Source organism: Haemaphysalis longicornis, unplaced genomic scaffold (assembly GCF_048455015.1).
Source record: "Haemaphysalis longicornis isolate Haplotype H1 unplaced genomic scaffold, Haemaphysalis longicornis Haplotype H1 scaffold_2, whole genome shotgun sequence".
NCBI classification, from domain to species: Eukaryota; Metazoa; Arthropoda; class Arachnida; order Ixodida; family Ixodidae; genus Haemaphysalis; species Haemaphysalis longicornis.
Genome location: NW_027526295.1, coordinates 127,579,010 through 127,586,056, shown reverse-complemented (window position 1 = coordinate 127,586,056; position 7,047 = coordinate 127,579,010). Strand labels below are relative to the sequence as shown.

Sequence of the window (7,047 nt, the reverse complement as noted above, 5' to 3'; positions counted from 1 at the left end):
GCATTCAATTTCCTTCGCGGCTACCGTAGCTTGCAAAGGGAAAACGATGAAGCGCGATAGCTTTTCTTGGCTTAAATAAGGGAGCTTTGGTTACATCACTTGCAGTATTAGCATAATTGACCTCGCCTCCAAGATCGGTGCGGAAGAAACAAGCGTTAGCACTGCCGAAATTTGTCAAATACGACAAAACGAATCACCCCCGACAATATTCGCTTGCAGCCTCTGTTGGGGTACCAAATTCTTGGGTCCACGCATTGTTTTCCGGCGTGGTCGAGTGGATTGGAGCTTAGGTGCTGGTGTTGTGTCTTGAAAGTCTATGGTTCTAATCTTGGCAAAATCTCACGGATTTTTTTAGTTTTTTTTGCAATGAGGGTGTCATCGACTTTTCTTTTCAAGGCAAAAAAAGGCAGAGTACCTTGCCGTTTAACGTACAAGTGACGTTTGACGGTAACCTCAGTGTCAAGGCAGCCCCGAAATTTGCTTTGCTCACACTTTGAATTCCTGAAGCTGCATTCGGTACGTACCATCAAGGTTAAATCAAGTAGCAAGTAAAATAGTGCGAATTGCGTCTTTGTTCATCATTCTATCTTATTTTGTTCAGATTTGATGGCAATGACCCCCCCCCCAAGAAAACCTTACAAGGCTCGTTGGCAACGTCGCTTGTAAACAAATCCTGCACTAAGTCCTTGCCTCTTCCCGTGAGGTTCGGTATTGGGTTACTGTTTTGAAGGTCAAAAGTTCAAAGCAATAGTGGTGGATTAGAATACTTACACAAAACCCCTCGGTACAAAACCCTTACAAAAAACATACAAAACCCCTCGGTAACTTCAATATAGTACGCCTGCGGAGAGTTTGAAAATAAAGTATAGCGGATATAGCTAAAATAAATGTAACTGCGGTAGACATGTTCGAAGTAAAAAACGGACATACCAGCTACATCTGAACAACGTCAGCAAAATATGTCTAAATACCGTCCCCAAATGAAGCAGCAGCAACATCGAGAGTACGTGTTTAGCAAAGTTAAAAGAACGTCCGACATTAAGGTACCAGCAACGTTATCTCAGCATCCAAAAATTTTCATTAAAATATTGCACGTTGTACGGATGTCTAATAGAGATACTGCTGGGACCTAGACTTTCGGATCTTTTTGGGACGTCGCAGAGATGTTAGTGGTTTGCTGGGATCACGACTATATATATATATATATATATATACATACATATACAACGACGGGTAGTGTCAGTTTCTGTGTACTTCACAACCGGAGGCTTAGCTAGCCACATGGGCTAGCTGTCGGGCTGTGCAAACTAGTACGCATATCTATGGATATATTTCCAGAATCCCCGCATGTACAACAGCGAGAGAAAATTTGCAGACTTTTTGTGACGCCGTCTGTTTACGCCTGGAAGACGGCCAGCTTAAGTAGTGTGCCAGAAGCAGGAACCAACAGCCAGCCTTAGATTAGGTAAGGTGTTCCTAAGGAATGGTGATGTAACTGGACTGGTGATGTAACCAGAACGCCTTCCCCACCAACTCACCTGTTAAGTAAAGTTTTCCACCTCCTCCTCTTACCCTTTATCTTCTCCACTGCCTCCTCCTATGCTTCCCCACAAAGCTCTACTGCTTCTAAGATCCAGTCGTAAACCCTCTGGCGAAGAGCTTGAAATCTGTGCTACACTAAAACTTTCATTGGACGGTTGACTACTTTTTTACAAGTGCGCTAGGTATAAAGACAATGCGGTACACGGTAAATAAACCGTCTGAATGGATCCGGAAGTGGTTTAAGAGGCATTGTCGTATCGAAAAATATAGCAAGCACAGATTTCCTTCTAAATGTTGCCAAATTTTTACCACTTAATAATTTGCCGCACGTTAAAGCCAATAAAACATCATGATTCTTCATTTCTGGTAATCAACCGGAGAAATGAAATCACAAAAAAATCTCAAGGGCTATTAGCAAAATTTTTAAAAACGCGAACAAAGGAAGCAGGAGAAAAATGTGGTCACAATTGTACAACGCGCTGTAACAAGTTGCCGGCACGTCACAGAATCCAACATTTTTCTGTTTTACTACATCGCAAGTAACAAAGAGGCTGTTGTCCTCCCTGTTCGTTTTTTGATGATCACGCAGTGTTCAAATATCAACACAGGAATGGTTCAACACAGTGCTCATCAAAACAACACCATGACGCGCCAAACATCCCATTTGCAATCCTTGAAAAATGCTGAAGAAATGAGATGCGTCGAGCGGGACAGGACGTCTTTAATATGCCGCGTTCTGCTCAGTCGCGCTGCGAGGAAAAGAATTGAAGCGCTCTGACCAATAGCACTTAAAAACTGACTCCGTAACTACTTTTGAAATATCGATCATTTTGCAACGCTCACGACTCACCGCACAATTAAAAAAATTACGATGTAATCAATTACGACGGTTTGCCTACGCGGGTAGCGGCGCTTCGAAGCAGCTTCCACGGGCGGCCGCCGCTGCGTTTTTCCACCGATGACCACCGACCGGGCCGACGCTGTGGCGGAAAAGAAAACTATCGCCGTCAGCGACGGAGAAGCACATTCGGCTGGCGGTGCCTGGTTTCCATCGAGCGGCCATGCACATACCAACAATTCATAGGGAACGACATTTTTTTTTATTTCGAAGTACGTCCTGGAGTGAGTTCGAAGTTGGTAAGCGTTGCTGGGGTGCCACTACTTAATTTTCATCTGTGTACAATGCCATTTCAGAAAGGTAGTTCCAGGATTCTTTTTAGGTTATCCGTCCGTCATCAACAGGAGGGCGAAATTTGCTAACATTACCTTGCATAATAACTCCTAGGAAACGCAGGCAACACTTGTCACCTACGTGCTAACGACGTCAAGGAATATATCCAGCTCAGGCACAGAATTTGAGGTGATCAGACAAGAATAGGTATCGCTGTCTTCGTATTGCACGTCCTTGATGACAAGCTTGTGAGTGCCTTTATCATCATGGATAACTGAGTACCGCTGGGAAGGGGCAATTAAAATAGAGCCGATAGAAATCACTTGCTGTCCTTTAAATCGTCTCCACAAGATCTGGAAGAAACAAGACAGCCAAATCAGAAGTGAACATTATGCCGACTATGAAGTATGTTTGTGCTTAAAGAACTAATTGGGTTAAACAGGAGTGCAACGCACAAGGAGAAACCCGTGCAGCTACTTGACTGGAAAGTATACGTCGTCATGTGCTTAACATGGCCAGGGTCATAGAGGCAATTTTTTTCAGTGCTTTACTGCTAAAACCAATATCCAAGTTGAGGGACACTGCAGTGCCTGTACTTTAGGGTGCCACGACCATAAAACCACAAGCACAAGGTTCCAGAAAAGCAAGCGAAGTACCTTGAGTTTTACAAAAAACCGCCATAAACATGAACTTCCCGTGCCATTTGAACTATTCTACGGTGCCCTACATGTCTACTTATGGAGGTTCGTTGCGATGTAATAAACATACTTTTTCAGGAACGGCTTCTTTCTGTTACTGTATGTGATATGTCAATTTCTCAGCATGGCGTGGAGGAAGGTACTTCAAATTTCTGCCGTATCCCGATGTTTAAAAAAAGATTTGTTAGCGTCTACTTGCCAGCAGTGTGATTTCGGATGTGCCACAAGAACATAGCTGTGGCTCCCCAATCCTATTATGTAATCCGTCTAAGCCAATCGGTTAGGAATATTAGCTTGAATAGGGTGCGCATGAGGACTACCTCCCGACGCAACCTGAGTCTACTTGCGTCGCCTCGTGTAGGGAGCGCGAATAAAATATAATTGCACTTCGTTAACATTGGTAGATTATAGTGCTACGGTCTACACATACCAATCGAGTACAAGCACTGGTAGCAGGAGATACCTTGTTGTTTAGGTGTTATCACGGAAGTTGCACTTCCAATTAAAGCAAAGGTTCTTCAAAACATTTCATATGCAAACTTTTACTTGCTCTCAGCCAGAAAGACAATGCGGAGCATTACAGGGATGTAAACGATGTTTTACAGTGACTCTGTTTAAAATATAAATTAGTTTTTTTCTCCCTTTAACATCTTTGTCACAAGCGAGGTTAAAATGTTCATTCCTGTCTGCACAGTGACTTGTGGCTTTTGCAAAGTTGCATACAATGAGAGAGGCATTTATTTTTAATCATTGCAAGGCTTGTTCAAGAGAGAGGATAAAGATTGCGATCATTCCTACGTTCTTGAAAGGTATATAAGTGGGACGAGTGACATTTTGGGCGTTGTTTTATTATGGTACAATTGGACAGCGTGAACAAGAATCAAATATCACGCCGATTTGAAGAGCGGAAACAAGGCGTCCGTTGATGCATATTTAGTGTGCTGTGATTACAACAGGGAAGGAAGATTTTCACGGTGCTTTCAGGGCCTTTTGTTGTAGGCATACCTAGCTCTCTAATAATGCGAAAGCATAGCTTAACGACGGAGGTTGAAAATCCTGCGCACTTCGGAATGCGATACAAGCAGAGAACCGACGTACTTCCAAAGCCCGACGATTATATCTATTTAAAGGTGGCTATAACGAATGGGGTATGGCCATCGACTAACATAAACGTGTATTAGAGACATGTACTCGGACCTCCAATAATTAAATTTATGCGTGGTAATTGCAGAACAAGAAGCTAGATGAGTAGCAGGTCCCAAGCAAGAGTGATTCGGCGAACCTTCAAGCCGAAACAAAAATGAATAAAAAAAAATTCGCGGAGAGAAAAGTACACGGTAACATTAGGAGGACACCGTGACAACAGAAAGCACAACTTCATAGAAAAAGGTGCGCCACTGTAGGCACCACTCTGACTATGTATAAAATTAGCGCTGCCTTCCACGTGACGCCAGTTCTACGAAATTTCTCGGCTGGTGCATACGTAAAATTGTCCCCTACACCTTGGAGAATCAGAGACATTCGAAACAGAAAACAGTACCCACTATAGCAAAGAACTAGCTACTGAGATCGACTATGAGGCGTCTACCTCACCAGTACCTGCGAAAAAAAGCAGCTAGCAAGCAGTACCATACACAAAATGAAGCCTATCACGGTGCCCTCCCCAATAAGATTTGGCGGCATGAATAATGCCGTACTGCCCGTTAGGGAGTTCAAACCTAATGCTTCTGCGTTCACTACATAATAGGTAGTACTCAAGGGCTTCAGAAGTTTTGGTTTTAAAGCGACGTTTATCACTTTTGAATCCTTTTGTTTTTTCACTTCATATATTGCATCTAGAAAAGATGAGAGATATTTTTGGTAATTTTAAGGTTCGTGCTCTTCGAGGCAAGAAACGAAGCATGAACATGCACCTTCTTTGAAACAAGATAAACAACGTTATAATTATAAACAGCTCAAAAATAGACAAAAGAAAGCAACTTACTTGGTAAGGTTCTAGGATTTTAACTGAGCAATTCAGCGATACAGTCTGCCCCAGCGTTGCCATGATATTCTGGACAGGAGTAATAAATGAAGCGCCAGCTTCCTGGTTTTGTGATGTTGTCACAGCCTCAGGATCTGCGCTTTCAAATAAGAAAATTCCCGGTTATTTTTAAAGAAAATTCCAATCGCATCTACACTCATCTCGTGTCGCGGTTTTCCTAGACTTTAGAGCTGAATATATTAATGACTAGCTTCTACCAGGTCAGCAATATAGATATGCCTTAGCATTAGTACGGACAATAAAGATCATGATCGATATTTTCTTGGCACAGCGTTTCCAGCCCACCAAACTATTTTCAGCGGAACACACTTCCTTCACGCCTGCAATCGTAAACGATTCGGTCACATTAAAAAAATCTACGAGAACTGAGCGCTTGTTGGCGAACAATATTAAATACTTGTTCTCGAGACAGACAGACAGACAGACAGACAATGAATTGTATTGTTGTTGTCAATTGTTGTTGTCAATTATTGTTGTTGTCGAGAGAATATATATATTAAACGGAACTCCAAACTTCTGATGCAGCTAACAGAAGGGATATATTACAAAGAGATGTAATGTAACAGGACGAGTATAACGTTCTTATATCCAGAGAATGTAAGCTTCTCGCCAAAAAGAAGTTTTGGGCGCAGGAGGGTTTTTAGGTTCATAAAGGCAATTGAACTGTCAAAAGGTCACCTTCAAAGCCAGAATCAGGTCCACCTCCCTTTGCGCTTTTTGGGTATTGGGAAACTGCAAAACGATTTCAGGTGAGATTCCGAATATAGGGCTTAACTCGGCGAAACTACATCTGGGTTATGAGGCTCGCCGCACTGGAGGGTTTCCGAATGAATTTTGATCACCCGGGAAAATTTACGTGACAGACGGGCGTTTTTGCTTTCTGCCTCTATTTGAATATCAGCCACCACAGCCGCAATTGAACCCGCGTCTTTGGACTCAGAAGCAAAATGTATTAGCCTCTGAGCCACCGCGGCGTGTGAAAACTTCAAAACGCATCCACTGGCGTTTACATTATTAGTTCTGTTATTTCGAGAATATGGCTTATTTAATACGATTCAAGAATATGGCTTATATAATATGAATGGTATGATCAAAATCATTGTCCTGTCAAAGGACGGAATAAAGGTTGGATTTGATCAATCAGTCAGTCAATTATTTCTTTATAGAGCGAGACAGTTGTGTATAATATTGAGTAGACAACCTGGAAATATATTAATTTTTTTGTAAACAAGGGAGAACTAGTCTATTATCAAAAGCATAACGTTGCTTTTGGTAATATAAAACGCTCAGACGTTCCGCCAGTAGTTCATTATCCAATTGTGGTATTGTTAATATCCCTATCACCTACCCTGACGAAGATCTTCGTCTTGCAGCGCGAGCGCGGGATCAGTTGTCAGCTATTAATGAAAAAATTCAGACGGTTCCCCGGTCTCTCTCGTGTTTACAAGTGGTGGCGTGAGCAGGATTTCTACCCCCACGCAACTAGCGCAAGCAACCAGGAGCGGAAAAGACGACGGCGTCTGAGCAGCTGATTGTACTGGTCTAGACAACGAGGACGCCATTGTGGAACGCTACGAGATCCAACGAGCTGA

General features: G+C 42.6%; 1 long non-coding RNA gene across 1 annotated transcript in view; it reads right to left on the bottom strand.

The window, feature by feature from the left end:
* Positions 1–2,623: 2,623 nt before the first annotated feature.
* Positions 2,624–7,047, bottom strand: part of LOC144169207 (uncharacterized) — a 15,323-nt gene continuing 10,899 nt past the window's right edge. The window contains exons 2-3 of the long non-coding RNA XR_013322387.1: positions 5,396–5,529; positions 2,624–3,066 (exon numbers count right to left, since the gene is read on the bottom strand). This is a non-coding gene — a long non-coding RNA (uncharacterized LOC144169207). The remainder of the gene's footprint in view (positions 3,067–5,395; positions 5,530–7,047) is intronic.